Source organism: Protopterus annectens, chromosome 14.part0 (genome assembly GCF_019279795.1).
Source record: "Protopterus annectens isolate FY-2018-M chromosome 14.part0, PAN1.0, whole genome shotgun sequence".
Classification (NCBI taxonomy): Eukaryota; Metazoa; Chordata; order Ceratodontiformes; family Protopteridae; genus Protopterus; species Protopterus annectens.
This window is the reverse complement of record NC_056748.1, coordinates 740,278,567-740,293,342: the sequence shown is the minus strand read 5'-3', so window position 1 is coordinate 740,293,342 and position 14,776 is coordinate 740,278,567.

Below are 14,776 nucleotides of genomic sequence, written 5' to 3'. Positions count from 1 at the left end.
TGTTAAACAAAACTTAATGCATATAAAACATAAGGGAATTTCCCTGAAATATTTTGCTTCTGTTGTCGCATCTGATGTAAGCCAAATTCATTAAGCAAGCACTTGCATTTATTCACAACAGATGTTAATTAAAGTTGTTTGCAGTCTATGAAAATTTTGAGATTGATAATGATGTGTTTGCAAGTTTATTAACAGATTTTCTTTTCTGTTGAATAATGTATCTGTTATAATACAATGACAAGTTTAATGTTATGGAAATATAAGTTTAGAGGAGATGTAAAATGCAAGTAAAGTGAAAGTAAGAGTATGGACTAATAAAATGACAGTATAAAAATATAAGTTTAAGCTCTAATAAGAACAAAGTGAAATATTAAACATTCTTGTGAACAACAAATTGAAAGTGTGATAGAAAATGAGAAAGTTTCCTTATTTCCATTGTCTTTTTTATAAGTATAAGTATAATAAGTATTTGCCACTCCAGTGACATAGAGGGATAAAGCCCTGACAATAGTCCAGCTAACCTGGGTTTGATTAGCAGCTCGGGTGACTGATAGAGCAGCAGGGAACTGATTGTCTTGCCCATCGAAGGTAGGAGGGCACTTGCTGATATGCTTCCTAACTGGTGAAATGGTCCAAAAAGTTGCCATAAGACAGACATAATCAATTTGCATGGGGCAGGGAAAGGGAGTGGGTAGGTCATAAAAAAAAATATTCCCTGGATTGAAGCACAGACAGTTTGAGCCCACAGGGCACCTTCAGGATCTATGACCGGCCCCAGCAAAAATGGAGTAAGTCGGGGGGATGGTTAGAGAGCAGCTGATAGACCCAGTGTGGAAACTGGAGGCCAGACCAGTTAAACTGAGGACCAAAACAAAAATAATACCAACTGTGAGACTGCATGATACCAAGGAAAGGGCATATTACCCAACCTTGGTATTATAGTCTGTCTCACAGAAAATTTGAAAGCTTTTTTCAAATTTGCAAATTTCAACCAAGACAAGGAAACCAATATATCTGTGTGTGTCTATATATATATATATATATATATATATATATATATATATATATATATATATATATATATATATATATACACACACACATGAGTTTAGAAACTTTTGTCAAGATTATCTCCCTAGTTTCACACAGAGGCCAGCAAAAAATATCCATAAAGCTCACTCCAGTGCATCCAACCCAGCGACTACCATTAGGACCTGTGGTGGAGGAGTCAGAGGCATTCTTTGCTGTAAGCCATATAAAAAAAATAGAAACAACTAAGCTGTGATTCACAGAGATATTTTTCATTGTTGGGAATTCTTTACCCAGGAAAGTAACACTAAATTCTGCCTGTTGGAAAACATGAATGCAAGATAGTTACTGACTAAGCTGTAAAGAAAGAAGCAAGATGCAGCAATCACGGTTGATGAATTATGAATATGACAAATTATGTGCCGTATCCCAAATGGCCATTTAGGTGTTTTTAGTTCTGCACATGATTCTGAGCTGATTTTGAAACAAAATATGTTATAGTTTTCACTTAAAATTGGATTTTCATAGAGTCAAAAATACTGGGTTCAGGGCCGCAAAAAGTTTCCCGGCCTTGCAAAGCTACAATACCTTCCACACTTTCAGACGGCAAAATGAATATGTGAGAACCAAAGGAGGAGTATCTATCTTCATCAAAGATAAATACACCTCTAGACTGGTTAAACAGGAGAACTCCATGGAGTTACTCCAAGTTCAAATAATTGTGGGTAAGACCCCCCCCCCCCCTTCAATTCATCATTAGTTATAGGCCTCATTCAGTGAACCAAGATACCTACACTGCTTATTTTTATATTTATTTGAGTCAATCAAATTACAACCAAACACTCTAGTTATGGGCACTTTTAACTATCCCTCCATTGACTGAGAAACCTATATGATTACCACTATGCTCACACAAAGCTTCCTGGACTTTGTTAACACTAATGTCCTGGAAAAAAATAGTATGCAATCCCACAAGGGGCTCAAATATTCTTGACCTGGTCCTCAACAAAATGGGTGACCATTGCACCATCACAAGTATAGGGCCCTCATTGGTTAAATCTGGTCACAAATCAGTCATATTTGAAGTAGCTGTAACACCTGAACCCTCTTAGGTGAAATAAGGCTAAAATATTTCACCAAAGCTAATTATACCATCCTAAGTGATGGCGTAAATAATTTCCATGCTCCTGTTCCCACAGATGGCATTGACAACTATTCTAAGGTACACACAAATGCCCTGTAGAAACAGTTATACAAATGTATTAACAAATCTGTACTTGATAGGATCAAAACAAGATCCTCAAGAAAAAACAAGCCTCACTGGTGGACATCTAGCATTAATACGTTATACAACAAGAGGAAGAAGTTGCTGTCTAAGAATAAAAAAAGAGAAGTCCCAGCACTGGAAGAACACCCTCCTCTTCTTGAACAAACAAATAAGACAGCATCCTGTAAGAGCAACTTCAAAAAAAATTAGCAGCCATAGCTAAGGATAACCATAGGGCATTCTTCAGCTATATCTGTAACCTAAAAGGTAGGACCCAGATGTGTTGTGAACTAGCTGTGGATGGCATGACGCACACTGATCCTGTGAAAGTAGCTAACCTATTAGCAGACAGGTTTGGTGAAAATTTCACCCCGCTGTCCCCTCCAAACATTCCACAAAGTATTCCCTCTACATCTCCCCCACCTTTCATCTCCAAAGAGCAAGTGATTAATGCAGTCTTCAAGGCCAAAAACACAGCTTATATGGGACTGGATGGCATCCCTGGTTGTGTTTTAAATGGTCTGAAACATGAGTTAGCAACTCCATCGGTTACTCTCTTCAATCACAGCCTGAGTACTGGTTTTGTCCCTGCTGAATGGAAAACAGCAACCGTCATCCCCCTTCATAAAGGGGGTACAACAACAAAACCCTGGGAACTACAGACCCATAAGCGTAACCAGCTTTATCTGTAAGGTCATGGAATGAATTGTCATAGACCTTATAAATAAAGATATAGGTGATCTCTAAACCCTCCAACACACTTTGGTTTTGTCAAAGGCAGGTCATGCCTGTTAGACCTAGTGGACTTCTTTGAAAATGTCACCATGATGAAGGCAAATATGTGTGTACAACCTACCGTGACATAGCTAAGGCCTTTGACACAATCCCACATTCGGGCATAATTGATAAACTCTCTCAGTTAAATATCAACCCTTATGTCATTAGGTGGGCTGCTAACTTGCTCACTGACATATCACACTCAGTCAGAGTTGGGGATTTTACCTCACTCAGCAGACCTGTCACAAGTGGGGTTCCACAGGGATCAGTGCTGGGCCCCTTGTTGTTTGGAATATACTTCTCAAAAGTTCAGGCCGAAACAGAGAGCTGTGGCTTACTAAGTTTGCTGATGACTGCAAATTAGGTGCAATCAATGAATCCCCAAACGATGTTGGTATACTTCAAGAGGGACTTACACAAACCAATAATTGGTGCCAGAGCCATGGACTCAAAACTCAGTGCTAAAAATGCATTATCATCCCCTTCAGTAAAAACAATATCCCTGCAAACTGTCATATAAATAATAATACCCAAATTAACAACTGAGTATTGAGAGAGACTTGGGAATGCAAGTTGACTGTAGCCTAAACTTTGACCACCACGTGGTAAAGAAGGCATTCTATGTTGCATACCTCATTAGCAACGGCATTGCCTGAAGAGCGAAAGAGGTCATAACACTTGATCCTCTTTAGGCCAATAACTGTGTACAATACTCCCTTTGGTATGTACTTTACCAGACACTTGCAGCAACTTGAGAGACATCAGAGATTTCTAACCAAGAAAATTCAAGGTCTCTAGCACATGCCATACATTGACAGGATGAAGTCATTGTCACTGTACTCAGTAGCATACAGAATACTTAGAGGAGACTTGTGCCTGGCCTACAAAGCAGTCTTGGATCCAAACCTAATGGAAATGCTGTACATCCGCAAGTCAAATGGGAGCAAGGGTCACACACTCCAGGGACCTTAACCTGGTCTGTGACATAAATAGGACCTGCTGCAGAGACAGATATGTCTCTCAGTGGTTGCGAGTCCTCTGAAATAGGCTACTAACTCACATCAAACAAAGCCCCTCTATGACCCTGTTTAAGCATAGTCTGGATGACTAGATGGGAAACCATAAATTCTTGCAGAGGATTTCAGAACTGAGTTCTAGTAGTAGTGCATAACACTCCATTGACTAGGTGATGTAATGCACTATTGGTAGAACTCATTTCTGCATTGAATGATTCACTTAAGTTTTCACCTCATATCTGACAGTGTATAGTACTTGATTTAATCAAAAGCATTTGGTTTCACACTGGTCTTATTTGGTAAGCACTAGCTTGTAGCCAATAATGCAGGCGTCCTTGCCTTTGACTTGTTTTATAGTCAATGAATACCCTCACTGAGCTATATTTATTGACAACAGGTTAAAGACAAGGACATTTGCATCATTGGCTACAGGCTAGTGCTTACCAAATGAGATCTTTTACATGCTTATATACAAATGGTACTTGAAGAAAAGTGGAGGGCATACTTCACTGTTACCACTCATTGGGTCTATTTTGTTACAGCTTTGTTTAAGACTACCTTTGGTATAATATCAGCTCTGACCATATTCCACAGGCCTTACCAATGTACATGTCTGTCAAGGTGACATACCAAGCAACTGATGCTACTCAGCACTTCCAATTTTGTATATGAACACTTACCAGAACAGGAGATCTTTGTTGAGTGGTTACTTTAATAGTAAATCATAATAATTGGTGTGCCACTCCAGTGGCATAGAGAGATAAAGTCCAAACTGCAGTCCAGTTGACCTGAGTTTGATTAGCTGCTCAGGGGACTGATAGAGTGACAGGGAGGTGTGGATGCCCATGTTGTGGGAGAAAGGGAATTCCTTGTGGAGGCAATGCCCCTAGAATATGTCACCCTCAGACATAGTCAATGAATGTGGGAGGTAGAGTAAGGGAAAGTGGGTAGGGAATATAAAAAAAAAAAAACAGACAGAATCACAGATGGTCAAGACCCTAGGATGCCTTTAGGATCCATGACTAGCCCCAGCAAATACTAGCATAGTCTGGGGGATAGGAGGATAAGTGGTAGATCCGGCATGGATGTGGGGCAGTGGGGGCCAGGCTGGTACCATGAGGTCTAAGGGAATCAAAAAAACATATTTGTACTTTAGCCACTTTATCTTTTTTTTCATTCCTGGGGAACAAATTTTATGTCTTTGTCTCAGTATCTATGAAGACCAATACTGGTCTCATGTCAGAATTCTTTCAAGCCTAGGTTGCTATGTGAAACTCCCATAAAAAGCCAGCATTGCTTTATTGAGAGCTTTCTTTAATTCTTCAATCATAATCTGTAAATGTAGTTATAAAAAATAATTTTTAATTGTCTAAAGAAAAGAAGAAACCATTTTCAATTTTGTCAAGGGGAAAGGTTGGAGGGAGCATTGTTTCACTGTGACACTGACCACTCCTGAAAAATATATGTTATAGTAAGTATGTTTGCACAAAACGTAATAACCTTCTTTGGAGAAGATCAACGTAATGGTCAGTTATAACATCTGGGTACATTCCCAAGCAGTGCCATCCTAAACATAGGAGAGAGAGAGAGAGTTACAGGATCCTGTGAAGCCCAGGCTTGCCAGATTCAGTCCTATCTTAGAATGTATATCCAACACATGGCGTTCTGTGAAGGTGAGGAGAACAGTTCATGTGGCAGCTTTTCATATACAGTGTTTAGACATATTCCTGAATATAATGCTGATGCAGTATCTGCCATATTAGGAAAAAGGTACCTTGAATATGTTAATTCCATTTGTCATAGCAAAAGGGAAGTCTGTGTCAACCATTTAGAAAACGTCTATGTACTGGTAGGCATTCTTTTCTGGTTATTTCCTCAAAATCTTTATTTATTTTTTTAAAGATACAGTTAGTTGATCAATGTTTGTAAGATCATTTTGATCCCTTGATAATACTTTTGAAATGATACAAATAGTTTAGCAGTGTTTTTCAATTAGCTTCTCCACTTTGTATGTCTGTGCTCTCTGTGAACAAACCAAATGATGCAGCCCATGTTCTCCATGATTCTAAGAATTTGCAAAGAGGTACTGGCAGTTGAATGGAATGGTTACTAGTCAATGGCAAAATTTCTTTTGAATCTTCTTCTCCTTTTGACTTTTTCTGTCAGGGGTCACCACGGAGGAACAATGGTCTGCAGAACAAGAGGATGAATTTATTTTCATGAGCACCCTTTCATTGTGGAACACTAAAGAAAGTGGTTCATACACAAAGGCCTGTAACTTTAAATCCTTCTGCCTGACATAATAGCAATAAGAAAAGTGCCTTACATGAGAGAAGTTTTAACTCTGGTAAATGTGTTTGTTCATTGAGAGGCAAAGTTATCTTTACTAAAATTCCAAGAAGTGATATGCATACATCAGAGATACTGAATGATTTCCTTAAGGAAGGCCTTGACAGCAGCTATAGAAACATGAACCGTAACTACAGAATAAACCAAAACTGAGTCAAATAAAAAGTTAAATTAGTGTAGAAGGCTTGGTATGAGAGAGTGCAAGGGCACTAAACCTTGGGGCATAGTCAATGAAACAAATTTCTTCCATTTATGCAAGTAATATTTCTTTGTATTAGGATTTTCAGAATCATTTAAAATGTGTAGCACTTGTAAAGAAAAATAATTGTTTTAATGAATCAAAATTCTACTTCTAAACTGGGATACTCAAATTGGTGTATAGAACTAAGAATGCATCCTAATTTATTCACCAGTAATTCTTGGATTAGAGTAATCTCTCTCATAGATTTATACTTGAAGATTTCTGTTAGTATTGACTGATTTTGACTATGAAAAATGAAAAAAAAAATTTTGGAGCTTTATTTTCACGAATGGCCTTGTCCTGTTTTTTTTTTTTTTAATTGAGATGGAATTTGAGGATTAAGGGAAAAAGAAAAAAAGGCAGCTATTAAGGTCTGATTCCACTGAAAAAATATGTTTCTTCCATACTGTCTCTTGAGGCATCAGGGAATAAAGAGTTTTGAGTATTTGAGATGTCCATCTGTAACCTGATAAACAGTCTTTGGTATAGTTTCCTGTCATAAGCCAAAGTGAATGTGGGGCATTAACCACTACAAATGGTGTTTCAAAACTCATTTCCAGATACAAATGATCCTAAGTTGAAAACACTCTGCTCCTTCTGGCTTGTTTATATACCATACCATATCTGTGTAACATTGTCAGTGTCTATATACAGGTTACTCGGCTGCAGTTTTTTTCTGAGAGGTTATCAGGACCTGTGTCCTAATGCTACCTTACACTTAATCAGTTGTTCCAAGGTTCATAAGTAAGTGCTAAGCTAGCTGCCCTTGCAGACCATTTTAAGCCCAGCTTATTTCCCTTTTTGTGCTCAAAATAACCTGTTTCATTTGGTTATAGATTGGCCTTACCCATCACATGGTTACTAATTATATATTACCCCTAATGAAAATAACTGGGGTCATCATTTTTTCTACTTTTCTTCCTCCTCTAATATTATTACAGTAGCTTATATATGGTACTGAATTATAGTTTTTCCTCTAGTCCCTATAGTAATTTGGTCACCAGAAGTGTTTTGAATTTTATATCTTCCCTATATACTCCCTTCCCAACTTAAATACATTTTGTTTCACTTTTTCCATCATTCTATTTAACCATAGCCCTCTTACTATATACATTTTATTTAGGCTCACAGCTGCCCATACCAAGGCAGTCTCATTAATATCTACAATAACAAATGCTGTATCTTAATGGACAGACAAATTTACTACTAAGAAGCCAATAGTTCAGAGCAATTGATTGTTTTTGCTTGCTCATACCTGGAATTTGTTTCTTCCAAGTATCTGCCTACCAACAACCTTTTGCTTTTTTCTTACTGATTCTTCTCCACTCCCTCCCCCTCCAAATATCTGCCTAGTAACAACCATTTGCTTTTTTCTTACTAGTTCTCCTGTGGTCCCTCCCCCCAACCTATGTCAGGTGTGAGTTTACTTCTACCTCTAAACCAACAGGCTCCATTTTTAAAATAGGTAGTCCTCCCCTGCTGGCTTCACAGTGTGTTTGTCCACTTGCTGTAAGTGCATTATTTTCACCTATTTGTTTTGCGTTGTAATTGTACATGCTGTAATTGCATATTTTTCAACAATCTGTTGTGCATTGCATGGATAATTGCTTTATGAGCATGATTACTACTTGCTGTGTGTACTTCTGCTTCTGAGTTGTTTAAAATGTTCATTGTTTAGTAGTGTAACATATTTTCTACCTGATGTGCATTATTATGCAGTTACGCTTTGTGCAAATGTTTGCAGCTGGTCACTGTGTACTTCTAAGCAAAATTACCTGCCTCAGAACTGTTCTAAATTATATCTGTTTATGTTAGTAGCTTCTGTATTCTGCTGAGCTAGAGTGTGTTTGCATAGGTAGTATCTCTCACTGTATGTACCGGAGGCTGTGTATTTTCATTAAGTACAATATAGTGAGTTGCTGACTTAGGTTTAGCGACATTGAATTTGTCTATATTTTTTTTGCCTTATGGTGCCTAGAGGTTTGTTGTAGCCAGTAATACATATTTCTTATATGTTGCATTATATTAATTCCTACAAGTGAAATAATAGTCTATAAATAATACTACTGTGCAGTGGATGATACTGCTCTTCTACATAGTTACTGTTTACTTTTCTTCCTGTTTTTTTCTTATCTTTCCATCATGCTCTTTTCCTTAGCCCTAAATTGCTGTGGATTCCCAGCATTTGTGATCTGCTACAGCTCCTTTTATTGCACAAAAATCCAAGTCTGTGAAACCTAAAAGATACCATGAGTTTATGCTGCCTTGATAAACCAAACACTATTATATGTGTGTTTCACCAAATAAAGATTATTTTGAAAGCTGTATTTTATGATAATCCTTAACTTGTTAAATACAGACATCTGAGCCAGCGGCAGGAGTGTTTATTTACTGTATTTCTTTCTCCTCTAATATTATTACAGTAGCTTGCACATTGTACTGGATTATAGTTTTTCCTCTAGTCCACGGGTTCCCAAAGTGTGCATCGCGGTGCCCTGGGAAGCTTAACTGCAAAATAAACTGCAAACTAATAAACTGAGTTACTAAGCTTATTAGTTTGCGGTTTATTTTGCGGACGCTTAACAGAAGGTCTCTGTTCAGAATGAAAGTTAAGCTACTGGGTTTGAGGATTACTTAATTTTAGAAACAAGCCATGCTATTTACGGGTAATTAAGCATCTTGTAAGAAGTATGCAGAAAGAGTATACAAGAGCACTACAAACCTGACATTCCTAGCTACTTACTGGTGTCGCTACATATGCGATTTTTTGCAAACACAACTTTACTTATACAATCCATTGGTCTCTCTTAACCATCCAGATTTTTGCCTTACCTTTGGTCCATTCCTCATAATATTTGTGGTTTTCTGATTTTTGTGGCAGTGGGCACTGAATTCACTAAATGACATTTGAGTTTTGAACTTCGTACCCTTCAGAAAATACATGGTAACAACCTTTTAGTATGGCAACTCTTAAGTCAGTTTATAAAAGCAATTTTGCCCCCCCCCATTATTTTTGGCGAAGAGGTTGAGAGCTCTCATCTATTAGAACTTGGGGGGGGGCAAGTTTAATCAGATAGCAAGTTAAAAGATTAGCTGTGCGATGGGTGTGGCCATCAATGACACTAGTGTGTTGATCCGAAAGAAACGCTGCAGGGGTTAACAAAATCATGGTAGCAAGAAGATATTCTTAACACAATCACATGTGTTATACTATAACAATACTTTCCTCTGGGTTTTTATTTTAGGGGCAACTCAACATGCAAGCTTGTTGCCTTACCAGGGGTACTATATTTGGGGACTTAAGGTGCGTGCAAGAGCTGGATCTCACCAACATATGTGGCATAACATATTTCTCTGTTTGGGTATAAAGGTAATCTCCTAGAAGTGGAAGCAGTAAAAGCACTCACATCAGAGTATGGCCAAGGTAAAAGCTCATGGCATGATTAAACATAACACGAATCCCTATTAAGTATGAATGGAAGCCAAAATACACCACGGGCACTATAATATTACTGCAATCACACCTGGGGACAGCACAGCATCCGGGGACTCAAATACCCAGATTTTGTGCCACATATTTTCAGTCCCTGCCAAATCACTGAGGATTGAAGGAACTGAGTAACACGAATTAGAGTCTGACTTCATAGTCTTTAGGAAAGATACATGGATACACAAATCTGGTAGCAACTCTTAAGTTGCTAAGAGCGATATTTAATAAGTGTTGCAGTTTTGGGGCCTTTACTCCCCCCCCCCAAATATTTTAGATTTTGTCCTCATTTCTTGTGCCAAATATTAAGACATTTTTCAGTAAATTAAAAACACTGCACATACTGTGGTCATAAACAGACGGGGAAGAAATGCAGATATCAATGCTAATCATTGAAGTACTGGTTTTATTCCTAATTCTCAGCCTTACATCACCTCAGAGGATCGCTGCTAAATAATGTGCAACAAATGGGCAAAATGTGGAACACTACCTGTCAAACTGCAAAAATGGGGGACACTATAAAAATGAGTTCCACTAGGAAATTCACAGCATGGCTAAAACGTGCTACTTTATACCATGCTGTATATTTTTAGTTAAACGCAGTTAATGAAGGCATCCCTCTTAGTGCAACATTAATATAGACTTTTTAGGACTCAAAAACAGAGAGCGTTCCTCACAGTGAGGTACAGTCAAGGGATATCTTTTTATAGTTAGAGAAGGTTTGCCATACACGTAGACATTATTATCTATTTAGCATTGGGGAGGGGGATTAGATTAAAATATCCAAGACCCCCTGCAATAAAGAAATGCAATCTTCAACATCCCAGATTTATCTTTGTGAGTAATAAAAAGAAAATACCAATATATTGTTTTATACTCAGTAGCCAAGTTAAACTACAAAGTTACCCCCCCCCGTTTCATCAATAGGCAGCCCCTCAAGACACAATTCCTCCTCATGGATGACTGAGCATCTCTCAAATGCTTAGCACATGAGATTTGTACGAAGCCATAAAGAATGGTTGGGGGATGACAAAGCCCCAAAACAGGGGCTAATGTTAAATATTGTGCTTATAAACATAGAAAGTTGCTAGAGTAACAGGATTTGATTTATCGTACTTTTTCTGGGGTACGTGGAGTCTGAAACTCAAATGATCTACTATAAAAATAATACAAAATGTTACTTGTTTATTCTACTTTAACCAGTAACCAGTAACCTCAAAACTTACATAAAAAAGTAAACTGAGAAAATGAAGCTTGCACATCTGCAGTGAAGGCAATATAAAAAAAGAACAAATGCAGTGTCTGTATTCATCAGTTATAGGATGGGAGGAAAGTACACCAGCAAATCTACCTTTAGATAGAATTTGTGTCTTTCACAGCTGCTGCTGTATCAGTGGGGTCACCTGGGACAACAGCTATAACTTTAGAACTACAAATTCAACTGTCAGGTTTCATGAACTTAGAGCTTTAAGGGCTAAGATGCTGATCTTTAATAAACATATATGTTCTTGACTGCATTTGACAGGGGGGGGGGGGCTTGGGAAAACCTGGATTTAACAAGGGCGCTGAGAATCGAAAAAGTTTGGGAACCACTGCTCTAGTCCCTATAGTAATTTGGTCACCAGACATCTTTTGAATTTTATATCTTCTCTACAGACTCCCTTCCAAACTTAAATAAAATTTGTTTCACTTTTTCCATCGTTCTATTTAACCATAGCCCTTTTTTAATATAAATTTTATTTAGGTTCACAGCTGCCCTTACCAAGGCAGTATAGGTAATATCTATAATAACAAGTGTTATACCTTAATGGACAAATTAATTTACTACTAAGAAGCTATTAGTTTAGAGCAATTGATTGTTTTTACTTGCACATACCTGGAATTTGTCTCTTCCTACTCCGTTCGCCCTTTGCTATGCTCAAGCTCACTCTGCTCCCCATTCCCACCCACCCCAAGGCTCCTGACCTTCATACCTATCAATTTCCGTAATCCTCTCTCTCACACCAACCTCATTTCTATATAGCCACTCCTGTTCTCATTCTCTTCAATCCACGTCATCATCTACCTTCACTCCATGTTACCTCACACAATACCCAAATTGTGCAATCTCTTCAGGCTAATACCACCTACCTGATCCCCTCACTCTAACCACAACCTACATAAAGTATAGCCACACCTAAATCCCTACTCACTCCTGTAAAGATACCTATTAAAACTTCACAACAATACAGCAACACTTTGTCAGAGCAAAATGTGGCCCCTACCCTTTACATTAATAAGCTCAACATCACCTCACCCTTAACCTCCTACCACTAGACTAGCAACTCAAAATTTCAGACTAAATTCCCTACCTGCTCTACCCAGTCACAAGACAAACCAGCCTTTTCAGTAATATATCCTTCTATCTACAACATCTCAGATCTTGACCTTGTCACATTCAAAGCAACCCCACACCAACTAAACAACCACATTTCCTCAAAATATAACTTATCTATAATCAAGTGCCTAAAAACTATAATCCAAATAGCATCCCAAATCATACTTAGTGGAGACGTGCACCCAAACCCTGTCCCTACAAATAATAACAACCCACTTGCTACCAAACAAATAACATTCTATCCTCCCTAGGAAATCAACAGATCTCCTTATACTCAACATAAACATAAGGAGCATACTGAACAAAATCTCAGAACTACATGCTACCCTGGCCCTCTACACCCCCGCCATAGCCCATCTCACAGAGACCTGGCTAAAACCATTAAACAATAATAATGACATTGTTCCACCTGGTTACCAATGTTCTTAGACAAGACAGAATATCCAAAAGAGGCGGAGGCATTGCTCTCCTCTTCCTATATACCCCCTGGCAATAGCATTAACATAGTAGAATCCATTCTAGACTGGGCATCTCAAAACTTTCCCCAAGAAACAATCATACTAGGTGATGGTAATATCGACTGGTGCTCCTGAAAGTTGCTCCACCCCACTAACTATATTAATCTACTAATCAGTCATCTAATCAAAACCACAACATGGGTAGATAAAACAATAATAAAAAAAGAGTCCATCCTAGACTGGAACCTTACTAACAGACCATCTCAATCCTGTTTCTCAGGTTCCCTCCCAGACACCCTCAATGACCAAATTTCCACCTGTATAATTAGGCACCAAGTGAATCCATTAAAATCCTCCACCCTCCAACAAATCTGGTACACAAAGAATTTCAAAACCCATTACTTCATATCTTTACTTAATCAATGCAACTGTAGACCATTCTCATCTCCCCTCCTCAAATGTGTCATAGACTGCTTCAGTAACACTTTCCTAAACATTCTAAATCATCTTGCCCCTATCAGAACTAAATCCAACTATGCTCCCTGGCTGCCCAGAGATACCTGTCTACTACTAAAACAAAGAAATAAAGCATGGGACTCGTGGCATCAAAATAAAACAAACTAATAGACAGGCATACCAAGAACTAAGGGACAAAGCCAAAAAACAAATTACGACAGACAAAAGGAACCACTGTATAGGCATTCAAACCAAACACAAAAATAAACCACAAAAATCCTGGGCTGCCATTAATAAAATTGTACAACCAGGAAAGACCAGTACCCCTCTACCTAACATTGACACTACCACCAATAACATTGCCATCCAATTCAACAAACACTTCACCAAATCTATCCTAGCCCTCACCAGTAATAGTTCTCCCACTTTACATCCAAACCTATCTTCCATACCAGCAGACCAAAACCTCTTCTGCTTACATCCTCTCCCAACTAATACAATATATAAATACCTACATAAGCTTAAACCCACAACCTTGGCTGCTGACAAATTATCTGCAGAATATCTAAAGATCACAGCCAAAGCCATCTCTTACCTAGTCTCCATGCTTAATAAATGCTGTTTATCAGAGCAACGCATTCCTTTTCTGTGGAAAATTTCACATATAATACCACTCCAAAAAGGAGGTAACTCTGTGGAACTATCTAATTACTGTCCCATTGCCATTCTATCCCCTTATCTGAAATCCTTAAAAAAGTGTATACATTCCCATATAATGCACTCTCCTCACTAATAAACTGCTAGCCAACACCCAGCACAGATTCAGGTCCATCACTGTACTACCACAAGCTTTATTAGCTTTACCAACACAGTAAACCAACATCAAAACAATGGTAACCTACTATCTACTGTATTCCTAGATCTCTCCAAGGCCTTTGATATTGTTTCCCATCCCAATCTCCTTTCTGCTCTCGCCGATCTTAATCTCAGCCATTCCACACGAGTGTGGTTTCAAGACTATCTAACCAACTGCCAACAGACAGTAAAATGGCAAATCCCTTTATCTCCCCTCCTACCTGTCACCCAAGGAACCATTCTTGGACCTGATTTTTTCAACATATGCACCAACCAACTCCACAAAGCTACCCAGCATGCCACTCTAATCCAGTACCCTCATGACTGCACTCTAATCTGTTCTGCCCCATCACTTCCTCAACTCCAGGAATTGACACAAGAGTCCTTTACGAAACCTAGTTAGCCAACTCTCAGCTAATAATTAACCCCAATAAAACACAGCTAATTATATACTATCCCATGAG